Source organism: Macrobrachium rosenbergii, chromosome 32 (genome assembly GCF_040412425.1).
Source record: "Macrobrachium rosenbergii isolate ZJJX-2024 chromosome 32, ASM4041242v1, whole genome shotgun sequence".
NCBI lineage: Eukaryota > Metazoa > Arthropoda > Malacostraca > Decapoda > Palaemonidae > Macrobrachium > Macrobrachium rosenbergii.
The window spans coordinates 5,799,148-5,816,876 of record NC_089772.1 but is presented as its reverse complement, the minus strand read 5'-3'; the positions used below and the strand labels follow the sequence as shown (position 1 = coordinate 5,816,876).

Genomic DNA, 17,729 nt, shown 5'->3' with positions numbered 1-17,729 from the left:
AGAATATAATCACGCTTTTATATACATCTATATATACAATATATATATATATATATATATATATATATATATATATATATATATATATATATATATATATATATATATATATATATATATATATATATATATATATATATCATATATATATATAAAAAATGGCTGTGGCTGTATATGTGTGTGTTCCAAATACACTATGAAATGCATCGAGCAATTTCAACCAAACCTGGTATACGTATGACTTACCATCTGGGAAAGAACACTGTGGGGATAAGATATCACTAGCACCAAAAGGGGGGGAGGGGTGAAATGTAAAAATTAAGAAAACAACAGATATTAGTGTCTAATCCACAGTTTTCGGGGTTGCTGAGATGAATACTGACACTCCCGATACCCTTTAAGTCCAAGTTCAGCCCCGACAGGGAGGGGTGGGAAGGGGGGTGACATGTAAAAATAACCGAAATGACAGATATTAGTGTCTAATAATCCACAGTTTTCAAGGTCGCTGAGATTAATAGTGACATTCCCGATGTCCTTCAAGTCCAAGTTCAGCCAGGAAGGGGGGAATGAGAAGGGGATGGGAAGGTGGTGACATGTAAAAATAGGCTAAGCGAAACAACAGATAACCAAAATAACAGATATTAGAGTCTAATCCATAGTTTTCAAGGTCCCTGAGAAAAATAGTGACACTCCCGATGACTTTAAGTCCAAGTTAAGCCCTGATAGGAAGGGGGGATGAGAAGGGGGTGGGAAGGTGGTGAAAGTAAAAATAACGAGTTTTCAAGATACCTGAGAAGAATAGTGACACTCCTGATGTCCTTCAAGTCCAAGTTCAGATCTAATGGGGATGGGGTGAGAATGGGTGGGAAGGTAGTGATGTAAAAATAATTGAAAACGACAGATATTAGTGTTTAATCCATAGTTTTTGAGGTCGCTGAGATGAATAGTGACACTCCCAATGCTCTTTAAGTCCAAGTTCAGCCCTCATAGAAAGGAGGGTTGGGAGGGGGTGACATGTAAAAAAAACCAAAAATGACAGATACTAGTACCTAAGCCATAATTTTCGAGGTCACTGAGAAGAATAGTGACATTCCTGACACCCTTTAAGTCTAAGCTCAGTCATGATAGGAAGGGGGGCAGGAAGGGGTGGGAAGATGGTGACATGTAAAAATAACCAGAAATGACAGATATTAGTGTCTAATCCATAGTTTTTGAGGTCGCTGAGATGAATTGTGAAACTCCCAATGCCCTTTAAGTCCAAGTTCAGCCCTGATAGGAAGTTGGGGTGAGAAGGGGTGAAAAATAAAATGTCAAAAATGACTGATATTAGAGTCTAATCCACAGTTTTCATTATCACTGGGATGAATAGAGACACTCCCAATGCCCTTCAAATCCAAGTTCAGCCCTAATAGGAATGGGGGGTGAGAAGTGGTGAAATATAAAATGTCAAAAATGTTGGGCAAATGTAACTGAGCAACTATCTTAACAGGAATGAGAGAGAGAGAGAGAGAGAGAGAGAGAGAGAGAGAGAGAGAGAGAGAGAGAGAGAGAGCTTATCGGTTGTTATTCAGAGATTTCCCGACCAGTGCCGGGTTAGTCAGCTAGTGGATGTACATAAAAAGTGTGATTATATTCTATATATTACAAAAATAGACGTGAAGTTTGTAAGTCTAGTTCAGTATGTTTTATATAAGCAGTTAGGCATGTATTCTTACTTCCCTTAATGACACTAAGGCCTATTTGCCTAACTGCTTATGTGTGTGTGTACATACAGTATATGGAGATATATACATATGTATATATACATATATGATATATACTGTATATAGTATAGGCTCACGTTAAGTGATGGTTTTGCGGGAAATGCTGGTTCCCCGCTCGTTCCCTTTTGTGGATTGCTGCCTCCTTACCTTCAAGTTTTTTTTTGTTTTGATGTTTTCGTGGTGAGCTGCTGTTTTTCTGTCTGCAGTCGGGTCTGGTAGGGCAGCGAGTGTAGCGGCTGTGGCAGCAGCAGCAGGCAGTTTTTGGAGTCGACGTTGGTCGAGTTTTTGAGCAGCAAATTGGAGCACGCCTACGAAGTGGAGCACGACGTAGGGGTGGAGTGTGACCATGAGTAGTCGTGTGACCACGAGCTGCTCATCTTTGATGACAGCGTGAGGCTGTCCTGACGTCTCCATCGGGGTTTACTGGTTTGTGGGTTCTTGTCCCTGTCGTGCAGCTGAGGGCTGTCTTGGGGCCCCGATGGAGGACGTATGTTTTTTTTTCTTCTGCCTGCTGTTGTTTATTTTTGCCTTTTTCTTTTTAAGCTACTTTTTGTTTATAAAGTTAATTGCTTATTTAACATGATTTTGTTTAGTGCTGTTTGGCTTTTTTTTTGTATTTGTGGTTTTTATCTTTTTACCAGACCTGACTCACTTGTAAATATTGTAAATAAATTTATTTTGAGCTCATTATATTGTTTTTGTTGTTTTCCCTCCTTTGTTTGTTGCATCTGCCGTCAGTCAAGACAGCCCCGTCCTGAGTATGTTAAAGAACCTGCATAACGGCCCACTCGGGTCGTTACACCATATACATATATATATATATATATATATATATATATATATATATATATATATATATATATATATATATATATATACACAGGTATATATATGGTAATATATGCCATTATCATGTTAAATTTCTGGTTTCTTTCATTGTTACTTAGGCCTATCATTTTTAAATATATTATGAAATTAAGTGAATATATTACGCCTATTTTTGTATTTACTATTAGCTAAGCTTCTAAAGAATCAAAATTAGCAAGAAGTTCAAATTTAACATAAACAGTTAAAGTTACGCCAGCAGTGAAGAAGACTACCATGCTCATCAGTGAAAAATGTCTCCGCCTACACGCAAGAGATTACTTTCTTCCAGAAATCATCGGCCACTACATCATTTTGTAACACAAACCCTAGCCTCTCTTCTTTGTGTTTCTATGTTACGAAGGGTTTCTTGGCAGGAATACGATGAAATATCGTGGCCTTACGTAGATGATCTTCAACAGAAGGGAGAGCATAATGTTCTAGCAACACCGGTTGCCATGGGAGTGGGGTTCATCTTCCGATGATGATCCAACAGCAGTGCTACCATTTTTTTTTCAATAAATATATTATGTTTCTCTTTCTCTCTGTTGTCGTATTCAACTATACACGGTTGTTCTATTTACGGCAAGCCGTGGTGTGGCAGAGTCTTATCGGTGCAAGTGACGAGACAGTTTAACTTTCCAGGCCAAGTGTGGCGTCACACGATAACTTACGACGTTGCGAGATTTATTTCATTTTTGTGTTTTTGGCAACGATTGTGGTATATTTATTTATTTCTTTATTTATGTAATAATTAAGTTGATGATAATTCAATATTATTTTATTAATTAATATGCTTTAATTAATATGCTTTTATTTGGATTCGAAATATAGTTTCTTCTTTGACTCTTTTGCCGCATGATTAATAAACAAAATTGAATAAGAAAAACACATTTCATTGTATATCAAAAGGATAAAATTATTCTTAGGTGAACGAAAACTTCTGGAACATGTTACAATACATTTCTGAATGAGTGGACAACAAATTAGGCTATAGGAGATTACAAAGAAGCACGAGTAGTGACAAAAAGAGTGGCTAGGATAACAAGTAAAAAATGCGCCGAAGTTTCTCGCAATCGAGATATCTGTACAGCATATAATGCTGTATGAGCCTCGGCCCATGAAACATTCAGCCACGGCTCGGTGGTGGCGGCCTGTCCTAAAGCGTTGCCAGACGCACGATCATGGCTAACTTTAACCTTAAATAAAATAAAAACTACTGAGGCTACAGGGCTGCAATTTGGTATGAGCAGCCCTCTAGCCTCAGTAGTTTTTAAGATCTGAGGGCGGACAGAAAAAGCCGGCACAACAATTTTCTTTTACAGAAAACTAAAACATAAATTCTGAGCCGGATTTTTCTCTTTGTATTTTAAGATAAATCCTGCTAAAATGACTTATCTTTAACCCTGAAGTAAACGCTAGGTGGAGATTTTCGAGAATGCAACTAAATAGACATCAGATTACGTTAGGAGAATATCTTATGCCTACAAAAATCGCCAAGATTGGGACGTCACATTCCACTAACCAATATATATATATATATATATATATATATATATATATATATATATATATATATATATATGTATATGTATATAATGTAAATTGTATACACTAAATTCTATATAGATAGATAGATATGTATGTACACACATATATATATATATATATATACTTATATATATATATATATATATATATATATATATATATATATATATATATATATACATATATATATATATATATATATATATATATATATATACATAGTATATATACACATATATACAGTATATATATATATATATATATATATATATATGAAATTTTTTTATCACACCGTGATTTATATACAATCATGAAGCTACAAATGTCTAAGATATATCAAATTCACGCTACCTCGGAAATATCTCCGATGGAGAATTATCACCGAAGGGGAATTTATAAGTGATAAATGGATTGGTACTGCCGGGTCACGATCCCTCGACACAGAACTTATCCAACAACTACAGTCGACGTTACCACTCTTGACCCGGCAGTACCAATCCATTTATCACTTATAAATTCCCCTTCGGTGATAATTCCCCATCGGAGATATTCCCGTTCTAAGGTAGCGTGAATTTGATATTAAGCGACATTTGTAGCTTCATGATTATATATATATATATATATATATATATATATATATATATATATATATATATATATATATATATATATATAATATATATATATACTGTATATATATAATGTAAATTGTACACACTAAATTCCTAACCATATATATATGTGTGTGTGTATATATAGATATATATATATATATATATATATATATATATATATATATATATATATATATATATACATATATATATATATATGTAAATTATGGCCACATCAAACTCCAATCATACTTTCAGTTGAGTTGGCCTACGAATCCCATACCATAAAATTAGATAGGCTACCAAAGCTGATATCCTAGACCCTTAAAATTTTTCCTTTGTATTTTAAACTAATTCCTATAAGATTACTTATCGTTAACCCTGCGGGATACATTAACGGAGGCTATTCGAGAATGCAGCAAAATATAGACACCAGATTATATTAACACAATATCTTAGTTTATCTACAAAAATAGCCCAGTTTGGGGTGTCGCAGACCACTAACCATACAATTGTGAAAAATTGCAATGCACTGAAACTTGTAAAAATATTCTTGATTAGAAACAGACATCACACATAGGCCTATACATATACGTAAATTGTGACCACATTTAAACACGATAATTTTTTCAGTTGAGTTCTTCTAACAAAGAAAAATGGCAAGGGTAAGAAACAATTAGAAAAAAAAGTCATTTGAAACACTCACCCCTGCATCTACTAATATATATAATATATAAATATATACATACATACATACATATATATATATATATATATATATATATATATATATATATATATATATATATACGTAAATTAAACCTTTATTTATATACGATCATTTTTTTCAGCTGAGTTCGTCTAACAAAAACAATGGCAAGTGTAAGAAGCAACTAGGGAAAAAAGTCATTTGAAACACTTACCCACGCATCTACATTATATATATATATATATATATATATATATATATATATATATATATATATATATATATATATATATATATATATATATATATATATATATATATAATTGTATAACGTAAATTTGTGAGCACATTTTAATACGATCATTTTTTCAGTTGAGTTCGTCTAACAAAGATACAATGGCAAGGGTAAGAAGCAATAAAAATTAAATTATTTGAAACACTCACCCATGCATCTACTAATATACATATATATACATATATATATACATACGTAATATATATAATATATATATACGTAAAATTTGGCCACATTTAAAAACGATCATTTTTGCAGCTGAGTTCTTCTAGCAAAGAAACAACGGCAAGGGTAAGAAACAATTAAAAAAAAAAAGTTCTTTGTAACTCACTCATGCATCTACTAACACATATATACGTGTGTATATATATATACGTGTATATATGTGTGTATGTATGTGCGAGTGTAAATTGTTGCCACATTCAAATACAATAATTTTTTTCAGGTGAGTAGGTCTAACAAAGAAACAATGGCAAGCGTGAGACAATTAAAAAATTAGGTATTTGTAACACTCACCCCTGCATCTACTAATACTTCGTACGCCCGCCCTCTCGTTTCAGCGCCTTCTTAATTTAGCCTATTGGGGTTGGAATTCGCCAATTTCTGCAGGAGGAAGGCTTCAGAGCTGTCCCAGATCGAGTGTATGGCGGTTTGGAGATTGTCGAGGGCTGTCGTGTTCTCTGCCCTTCAACAAGACTTGGTCGCTTCCCAAAAGGTTTTCTACTAGGGACAAATCAGGGGAATTGCCTGGCCTAGACTTAATATAGTCAGTTTGGCAATCGTTGACAAATCAGGGGAATTGCCTGGCCTAGACTTAATATAGTCAGTTTGGCAATCGTTTAGCCAATCAGTGACGTAATAATTGGCGAGAGTGAGAGTGAGTGAATCAGTGACGTAATTGGCTGCGTGGCACCCGCCACCATCCTGCTGCGGAATGGATGTCCCCCAACTCCTCATAACGAAGATTCCAAAACTTCAACAGCGTCAGGTAAAATCACTGTTGACGTGCTCGCCCTTGGGAAGCATGGAAAGAAACACTAAATCCCCAACGCCACCATGCCAAAACACACCATCACGCCATAACATACTGGGAGAACTTGACCATTAGTGCAACATGTTCAGGTCCCAGCTTATCACTATGAGGCACCCTCCATTCCATATCTGCTTTGGTGTCTGGATGTTACGTGTGGATATGTGGCCAAGCAGCTGAATATTATGCTTTTAATTTCCTTGCACTAGTCAAGGCTGGTTGTCTATATGCCGTTTCCTAAGCATGAGAGTGAGAGGAGAAAGCTTACTGGGGTCGCCATGACCAAGAGCATGTTAGAGCCCCGCCCCAGGCTGGACGCCAAGAACTTGGCAACAAGTCGTCTTACAGCTCTCTTTCCTGTGCCACTTTGCTCCACAATTTCACTTGTTTTCAACCCCACCTTATTACCAGTTGTGATACACTTCTTAGTCATGTTACACATTCATGATATAAACACAATCATGGAGGAACACCGCCGGCTTGCGACACACTTGCGTAACACACACACTCTACGAATGAAAGCCCGAAAACTACTGAATCCTGGCAGACAGTCCTGAGTCCACTTCCTATCACAGCACGCTGGGGGTGGGAGGAAGGGTTGGGGTAAGTTGGCATTTTTTTGTATTTTTTTTTTTTTTTGCTCGTAGATTTCTTCTCGAGATAAAAATTGTATGAGAAATCATCCATAATTATAGACGGTTTCATTTCATCTGTCCACTCACGGGTGAAGGTATGGCAATGCGCATGCGTAGCACGTGAGTGACTGACATTCAGCTTTTCCGAAATCGTTGGCTCATTGTGATAAATATCAAACTATTTTTTTCAAAAACGTATTTGAATGTTTATATAGACAAAGACCCGTCGCCCCTTCTGATATAATTCACAAACACATCGATCTTATTCATAATATACCAACACCAACACACGAAAGACTAGGTTGTGTCCAACACTACTCAGATCAAACGAAAACGAACGATGAGCTTTCAGCCATTATTGTTGTTGATCTTATATTAGTATAGCCCAGACCACTCTTAGACCTATGCTCAAAAAGTATTCAAATCACAATCTTTTCTTATCATTAAAATTTTATTCTACGTGCAGTTTCATTGCATGTGTATGGAAATAACTTTATTATGATACCAAATATTGTTTACCTCTAAAACATGAAGCGCGGACCAACGAAGCTAGGCCTATGCTACTGATTAGCCAGGTATTTACTAACCTTTTAAGCATACATTCATTCCATTTCAGCCAGAAATTACTCTTTTATTGTATCCTTTATTTATTCATTCTATCTAATTATCGTTCCAATGCCCAACAATAAAAAAAAAAATTGTATGCCTACGCTAGCCATTTATACCGTATGTTAACAACACAGGATGACGGGAACCGAATGGGATTTTAAACTTTTGCTGGATAAGTCATTTAGCTAAATAGTCCCGAAAAAAATATATAAATCTGCAGGGTATTCTGGAAAGAAAACCACAATACCACAGCTATCATTCCATATTATAACTGAAATATCCCGCCTTCCCGCCAATACATTAGTGGTTTTTCCATTCACTTCCCCACGTCCTAGACAGTCTCACAGACAACGCTGTTCCTTGCTTATTTCGAATAAGTAGAGTATTGGAAATTATTAAAATATACCTCTTACTCGCACTCGCAGAGCCATATGTCTTTTTATGTACCTGCAGTGAAATAAAACATAATTGCTTAAAGTCCGTCGTTCGTTTGCATTTAATGTTAGTAGATTGTTTGTTAAAAACTCGTCATTCAACCAGAGAAGCCCTCTGTCTAGCCTACTCATTGGCCGTTGTGCTTATCGGGTAAGCCATGTGTTCCGTCTACAAGGTCATCAGAAATCCTGTCTTGTTACCTAGGTCCAGCGCCCTTTGCCTCTAGGGGGATAGTTAGTAGGACGGAATCCAGGTAAAAAAGTCATAGGAAAAAAGTCACAGGAAAAAACTCGGAATGTATCAACCTCTGCGGTGTGTAAATTTAGTACAAGCCCGTTGGAGACTGGCGTAAATACATAAACAAAAGTGTAAATTAGTGTGACTTTTTCCCTAGTCAAAATTGAGATTTTTTTCTGTTACTTTTTTTCTTGTGACTTTATTACCGGCCACTGTAGGACGTATTGTGATGCCGTCTGGACGTTAACGCTTTTTTTTTTTTTTGTTTATCGATATCGTTTCTGCTATCATCAGTCTCCGATTTGTATTTTCATGTCCAATTACTATTGTTGCTTGTAACGATAAAATTAAAGAAACCCACCCGAAACGTCCAGATGGTATGACACTACGTCCTACCATCCAAAAGGAGGCAAAGGGAGCTGGAGGTGAGATTAGGGACCCAGGTCGATTTAGTTGTACCCCTCACCTGAGGACGGTGAGACTGACACCGAAAGTACTTATCGTGGGCGTAAATAACAAATGAAATCGAGTTTTCTGTACCCGCATAATCAAGGCCACCAAAAATAGATCTATCTTTTGATGGTCTCGGTATAATGCTGTATGAGCAGAGACCATGAAACTTTAACCACGGCCCGATGGTGGCCTGGCGTATATCGTTGCCAAACGCGCGATTATGGCTAAATTTAACCTTAAACAACATAAAAACTACTGAGGCTAGAGGGCTGCAATTTGGTATGTTTGATAATTGGAGCGTGGATGATCAACATACCAATTTGCAGCCCTCTAGCCTCAGTAGGTTTTAAGATCTGAGGGCGAACAGAAAAAGTGCGGACAGAAAAAAGAGCGGACGGACAGACAAAGCCGGCACAATAGTTTTCTTTTCAGAAAACTAAAAATGGTGCAATTACTGTCTCAAATCGACATCTGAGGAGCAAAAGCTGCTAAACCTGTGATCTGAATGAGAGAGATTTAACATACAAGAGAGATCTGCCTCAACAAAAGATCTCATTCTCATTTGGTGGCATGCATTTGGTTTTGGCTAGCAGGAAAAATCTCCCTAAGAAAAATCAGTGAAAAATGTTCTTACGATAACTTGTAAGTCTGAATACACGGTACTTCCAGGTTTCCAAGTGAACTGACACTGAGGGAGGGAATTGCTGGGTGAGAAGCAATGTTAGAAGTAACAACTCCACGTCATTGTGATTAGACCTGAACCGAGCAGCCCTGTGCGTTGCTGATTAAACTCTCCAGCCTGGGCGACAAGATAATAACTTATTAATAAGGGGTAAGATAGCTGTAGAGGAAAACAAAGTTTACAGAATCGTGAACAATAGCAAAAAAAAAAAAAACTTTAAAAATAAAGTTAGAATACGTTTAGCCAGAGGGTGTTATGAAAGGAGACATTCATATTTTCAAATTTAACTATTGTTTTAATGTTGCAAGAAGTATCAGATATAATTTCGAAATGAAAATATCAAGAAAATTTATGGCAACAGATCTGAAAATAATCCAGGAGGCGTAAAGACTGGGAAGTAAAGGAGAAATAATGTTCAACTGGTGTATCATTAGTGGCCAGACTCAAAACTATTACAATTCCTGGATGAGGCTACTTGAAATATTTTTTGGACAATACTTTCAAGATCAGTAGACCAGTAATTCTCGATTGCTGAAAGCAAAAGTGAGAAGAAACATAAAAAACTGAAAAGCCGTTTTTAAAATGAAAGACATAAAAGAAATAGATCTTGAAAATGTTCCTAAAGTTTTAAAATTGGGTTGTAAAGTTCAGTGACATGGGTAACCCAATATTTCACTAAAACGCCCAAGGAGACAATCAAATATTGACCAACAGCCAATGTGATAGGGCTAGTTGAAAAAATATTTGTATTTACTAGATAATTCTGCATCACTTAATTTTTCTTTCACAAATAACGGAACTTGATGTTTACCTTACATACACTTCAAATGCAGTAACAATAAACGAACTAATAAAAAGGATTTCATATGAAACTTTCATAATCTTATACAGATTCCTTGCAAATTATGATTTACAAGGACACAGTACTTGGAAGAAATAAATCACAGAATCAGTGATCAAGAAGAAATGTCTATAATTTTAATGATTCTCAAATTACGTTCTCTTGGAAATGCTGACGACTTTAACTCTTCAAGTAAATTTGCATGGTTTAATCTTAATGGGCATTATGCTCCTAGTGCAAGTATGCTTTGGGAGTGTGCTTTACGTTCCCTGAGTTATATATTACATTAGAGGTATTTGTGACAATATGGGTTCTCAGTTACATTACACACAATCAAGTAGACAAACAAACTAACATTACCTAGACACTGGTGGCCCCATGGAGTACCTATAGCAGTGGCTATTTGGTGTTGTGCATGACGTCAGCCTAGCAAATGGTGAATAAGCCCTTTCATCTAAAACTCACCAGCAGTAGATTATGTTCCCGCGTAACGTTCAGCAAAATAAAACAACGTTCTTGCCTACTACATTAGGGTTCTAATTCTGTTGGGTCTGACAAAACGTGGGAACCATTGAAAGAGCGCAAGTATGTTCATGAAGGACAATGGAACTGGAAGTGAAGCAGAGGAATAAAAGAAGTGACAGTAAGAATGTGGCCCAGCCATAGAACGGAGTAAGAGTGAAGGAAAAGTTTCTAAGAGAGTGAATTTATGCTTGGCTGGACCGGGAGAAAAAGAAAGGGTGGTTGTCATAGTTGATTTGAATGCAATAGTTGGTAATAAGGAAAAAGTTGGTGTAAGGGGTAGCCTTAGTAAACTGGTAAGAGTAAGAATGTTTTCTGAAAGGGCTGGGTTATGGTAATAAATTATTTTAAAAGTATAATGTCAACAAAGAAAGAGAAAAGGGTAAGTAAACGAATATTTCAGAATAATAAAGAAAAGACAGAAGACTAAGTCGATGAATACAATAGTAAAAATAGTAAACAGAGGAACATCATAAGATAACTTTGTATAAATAAAAAGATATTAAGTGATAATTTTAAGTGAATGAGATGAGTAAGTCTAAATTTAACCATTTAATCACCATGAGGATAGGATTAAGGTCGTACAAAGAAAAAGATACACACACTCACACACGCACACATACACACACACACACACATATATATATATATATATATATATATATATATATATATATATATATATATATATATATATATATATATATATATACATACACATACATATACATACATATATATATATATATATATATATATATATATATATATATAATATATATATATATATATATATATATATATATATATATATATATATATATATATATATATATATATATATATGTGTGTGTATATTCACCTAGACAATTGCAAACAAACGGGCCACACGCTGTGGACTTTTAACTTGTGATTCCTTAATTTTTGGAAAAATTTGTCAAAATTTATTGTCATAGTATTAGGTAGCTGTAAAAGGTACTTCTAGAGCAGCAATAAGATAATGAACGCTGTTTTGAACACTAGTGATCTGACGAATCGTAACTATTTTTTTTTTTTTTTTTGTGATAGATCCCTCTCGCACTTTCCTGCTGATGAAGCTTGAGTGAAAGTAAAAGCTGAGGTCTTAAATCACTCTGTTGCCTCGATGTGTAGTAGCTGTTGGTAGGAAATCTGGCCAGCTAAGAGTCTTACTACTGTGGACACACTCCTTAACCGCATCTGCTCCTAACAAACTTTCTTTGATTTAGACACAAGACTTTGTACCGCACACACAGATGCGCTACAAAACTGCCATAAGGATTATCATTTTTTTTTCTTTTCTGCCCTTCATGTTCTTTTTCAATTCATTCTACTTGAGAGACAGGGAACAAAACTGAAAGTTTCTCCACCGTACGGGGTACTGACGTCAATTCAGTGCACCTAGTTCCTCGTTGGATGGGTCGATATCGTACTCGGCCAGCACTCTCCTAGGCCCGCGTTCGATTCTCTGGCCGGCCAATGAAGAATTAGAAGAATTTATTTCTGGTGATAGAAATTCATTTCTCGGTATAATGTGGTTCGGATTCCACAATAAGCTGTAGGTCCCGTTGCTAGGTAACCAATTGGTTCTTAGCCACGTAAAATAAGTCTAATCCTTCGGGCCAGCCCTCTCTAGGAGAGCTGTTAATCAGTTCAGTGGTCTGGTTAAACTAAGGTATACTTAACTATTTTTTAGCTCAGTGCACCTCGTGCGGTGCACTGTAGGCATTACTTAAGGTTCATTGCCGTGTCCCTTAGACCCCTAGCTGCAACCCTTTTCGTTTCTTTTACTGCACCTCCTTTCATATTCACTTTCTTCCATCTTACTTTTCACCCTCTCCTAACAATTGATTCATAGTGCAACTGCGAAATTTTACTCCTGCTACACCTTTCAAAGCTTTTATTGTCAATTTCCATTTCAGCGATGAATGACCTCATAGGTTCCAGTGCCTGGCCTTTGGCTTAAATTCTATATTCATCATCATCGCCATCACAAACTGAAAGTTCACAGGATAAGTAAGGTATGATTTGTACATTTCCTTCTACCGATACCATAACAATGTATCACACAACGATTCTACTTTAGGTAATCTGCCTTTCTCACTGTGCGTGAAGTGCAATCTTGATCAATTAGAGGGTGAAGTTGTCCGAAAATCATGAGATTTTCAAGTCTTTCTGGAGTGACACGTACTTTAGATTATTCTCGCTTGAATTGCATCTAGTGATCAGTATTTCATGTTCTATATATATATATATATATATATATATATATATATATATATATATATATATATATATATATATATATATATATATGTATGTATGTATGTATATGTATGTATATATGAATGAATTTTTATCACATCACCGTGATTCATATACAAGCATTAAGCTACAAACGTCCTTTAATATCCAATTCGCTCTACCTCGGAAGTAATATATTTTCATTTATGTTACCGAAGGAATTTTTTATTTACTAAAAATTCCCCTTCGGTAACATATATGAAAATATATTACTTCTGAGGTAGAGCGAATTGATATTAAAGGACGTTTGTAGCTTAATGCTTATATGTATATATATATATATATATATATATATATATATATATATATATATATATATATATGTGTGTGTGTGTATATATATATATATATATATATATATATATATATAGTACATATACATATTTATTTATATATATAAATACATATGTGTGTGGGTGCTTGTGCGTGTATGTGTTTGTATGTGTCTGTGTTATTGCATGTACAGATATACTTCTTGTATTTCATCTGGCCTAAAAACGTATCTACCTTTTACCTCTGATCTATAAAATGAAGCCTTCACATTAAACATCTTTTTCGCTCACATCATGAAAGACAGTAAAACAAGCAAAAGAAAAACAATGTATTAACTCAAATACTGTATTAAGACAACCTAAAAAAAAAGTAAATAAAAAATCAGTTACTTTCGTCACGCCGGAGGACACGCAACCCACTGTCATAACCATTGATAAGTGAGTGTTCCCTCCCTCCTCCGTGCAAATCAGGGGGCAATTTCGCTTCGTGATTATAATGACCTCTACATGAAATCCGGGACTTTGTGATTTCCTGAAGTGACCTCTTGGTACGTTTTGACTTTATCTTGACATTATTTTTATTCTCCCTCGTTCTGCTGTAATATGCAATGGCGCTCTCTGGGCGCTGCTCAGTCATGATTTGTGGGTGTCAGAAAACTGCTGAATAGGGCTGTACGTGTTGTTAAGAATGGGGATAAAAGGTCTCTGTTCTTCGAATGATAGGTGCGATTCTTTTCTGGCTTTTGAAGTTTGTTTGAACTAATTCACCGTATCATAGAACAGATTTGTTAGATCACATACTAAGAATAAAGAGAGTTTCTATTAGGTAAAAAAAACTTTTTCTGAAAACGTTAGATAGCATGTCCGATTCGGTGGCCGGTAATAAAGTCACAGGAAAAAAAGTCACATCAATTTACAGTCTTTTGTTTGTGTTTTTACGGTAATCCCCAACGGGCTTGTACTAAACACGCCGCAAAGGTGGATACATATCGGGTTAGAACCCGTGGGGGATCACTGTCTACAAAATATTAATGTGACTTTTTTACCTGTGACTTTTTCACCTGGATTCGTCAGATTCACCACCTTAAGTCGCATTAAGATAAGGCATAAAGTTCTTCGGCTTACTGTCTTGTCACGTGACAGTGTAGTGTACCCACGAGGATCGTTAAGCTCCATAAAAGAACTGAGTCCTTTGCGGGATCTGGAAAACTTGCTTTGCTGTGGCTGAATGGGAGTTCTTTTGAAGCTTTGCGATATTGGGAGTGTCAAGTCGCGAGTTCGAATCGGGTAAAAACGTGTTGTTTCATAGCATTTAAAATCACAGGTTGGTAAAGATTTCTGAAAGATACTCATACAAACATACACATGTGCAGAGGCACATTTACGTAAATTATATATACAGTTTGTATATATATATATATATATATATATATATATATATATATATATATATATATATATATATATATATATATATATATATATATATATATAAAACATTATTTCCGAGGTAGGGCGAATTGGATATTAAACGACATCTATAGCTTAATGCTAGTATATCACGGCGACGTGATAAAATTCTTATACACATATAAACATATATATATATATATATATATATATATATATATATATATATATAAGTAGATATAATAGATAGATATAATTTCAGATATAATAGATAGATATAATTTCACCTCAGTATTTTGGATGATTCTATACAATATCCCAATGAAGGATCATCAACTTTCTATTTATTTTACCATTTTACCCTCAAAAACTTTCGTATAAAATGATTCATTGCAGTCGCTGTTCAGAGGGGACGAAAGAAAAAAAAGAGATTTGTTTTACATATTTATCAAAACTGACCCTCCGTTTCGATTCCAAACTGCAGTGAGCTTATGAAAGGTTGTAATCAAATATCAGAATAGCTTCTATACATCTATTGCTAAACGGATCAGACTGATAGGGTTTCATAATGAATTATGGCTCGCTGAGTGGAAATGACTTTCCCGAATTTTTCAAACCTAGAGATTGGTGTTCCGTCGATTAATATCTCTATCAAAATATACGCAGTAATGCCTCCGAACGGAAAATAACAGCATCAAAAACAGATTTACTAAAGCGAGCTATTCTAACTAATTTCAGTAAAGGAAATCTGTACATAATATCTTACGATAGATACTTTAGGAATGTTCAATGTTTCTTTTCGTCCGAATCAGGTTACTTCTTAAATCGTTTTATGAGCAAAGGCTATTGGGTTGGTGTTATACCTCGATGAAAACCCAATGAAAATAAAGTTTTTTAGGATTAAAATAAGGACAAATCGCTGACATCCAGAGCAAACTAGGCTCTAGGGAACTTCCAGCCACATCTACATGTGAAAAGAAACCACTGAGAACATGAACTGGATGTATGAAATGATTAGGAAAAGCTAATGATTAATAAACTTGCGAAAAAAATGATCATTTGATAATACAAATAAGAAGAGTGTAGATATATTACTTAGAGAACTGTCATTGTCGAGAAGTAGCAAGGACCACGGAAGAGGACACCCGCTCACAACGTTTAGCCTCAAGAGCCAGGGTGAGGGTCTGATGTCCAAGTCAGGAAAAATGCCACTCCCGACCGACGGGAGGCGAAAGATGTCTTTGCTCATGGTGAAATGCGAAAAGAAATGTTTCTTCCCATACTGTTCCAATAAAATGATGGACCCGTGGTGAGATGACCAAAGCCAGGCGGAGCCTCAAGAGTTGGGAAAGTAATGATTAAGTTTTGCGTCACTGAAATCTGAAAGAGTGAATCTACTGCTGAATCTGGAACGACGTCAAACTGGGGCATCTTCTGGAATTAATATGGATCTCCTAGTATTTATCGTTATGTTAGAATTATTAGGTCGTTAGAAATGATGTATGAAGTTCTATAATTCAGTGAATGCCTGTTTTATCAATTTCCTGTAAATATGAGTATTGTGTTGTTATGCCGTTTCGTCAGTTCCTACGTATTTATATTCAATAATGCCCTGAGCAAGGTCTAGACCTTGACCCTCAGAGTCTTGTAGTCGTTAGTCTGAAGTGAGTTAACTGATTATCTTTCTATGATATTAAGTTTTCAAGTCTTTGTTTGAGATTTTTATCCTTAACCTCTAGATAGGTTTCGGAAAATGGATAGATAAGAAATATGGTATCACTTTATGTTTGCGGTAACTTTTTATGCTTTGTATATTACTGCGTTAATTTTGTCGAATATTCGATGTTTTTACCCTCCTCTGGAATAGGACGACTCCACCAACTTATTACTGACCTGCCGTTCGTGAGTCAGAGTCCGCCTACAGAAACTCGACTAGGGTAAATTAACTCTGGAGTCTTGATCAGAAGTATTCGTAAGAGACCTGGCTCAGTTGCCCATCCCAGGTGTTATTGTGCCTTTGCTATGAAATCGACTAGCTGTGACGCCAAGCCTGTAATTTTGTTGATGTACCTAACAGCCAAACTATGCACTTTCACTCTTCTTTACGCTGCATAACTATTCGAATTATAATAGGAAATGAGTGGCATGTCATAGACTTAACAGCAACTTTCATGTCGATGTCTGTTTAATGCCGTAAGGTAATAAAATCACGAAGAATATTAATTATGCATTTGAACAGAGGACTAAATCAATGGCCCACAACATGGTGACCAACAATTCAAATCCATCATGGCTAATTAACAACGTCCACCTTCTGATACCAGACCATTCCGGCTCTGTCATCACCAAATCAAAGACAGTCTAAAAAAAAATCTGTAAAAGCGCAGAGGAGTTGTGCACGTTACGCCTGTCTCCAGGGTTGTGGCCTGACGTAGCTGGGAGAGAGGGGAGGCGAATTTCCTTCCTGATTCGTCCGGTATATCAA

At 35.7% G+C, this 17,729-nt stretch overlaps 1 protein-coding gene across 5 annotated transcripts in view; it reads right to left on the bottom strand.

Moving 5' to 3' along the window:
• LOC136855625 (zinc finger protein 385D-like) overlaps positions 1-17,729 on the bottom strand; it is a 1,128,591-nt gene that overhangs the window by 640,770 nt on the left and 470,092 nt on the right. For 2 of the 5 annotated variants that reach the window (XM_067132761.1, XM_067132765.1), the window contains exon 1: positions 6,313-7,339. The exons of the other annotated variants lie outside the window; for them this stretch is intronic. The gene's annotated coding sequence lies outside the window, so the exon portion shown is untranslated. Of the gene's footprint in view, positions 1-6,312; positions 7,340-17,729 lie in introns of those variants that run through there. 5 annotated transcript variants of the gene reach the window in all.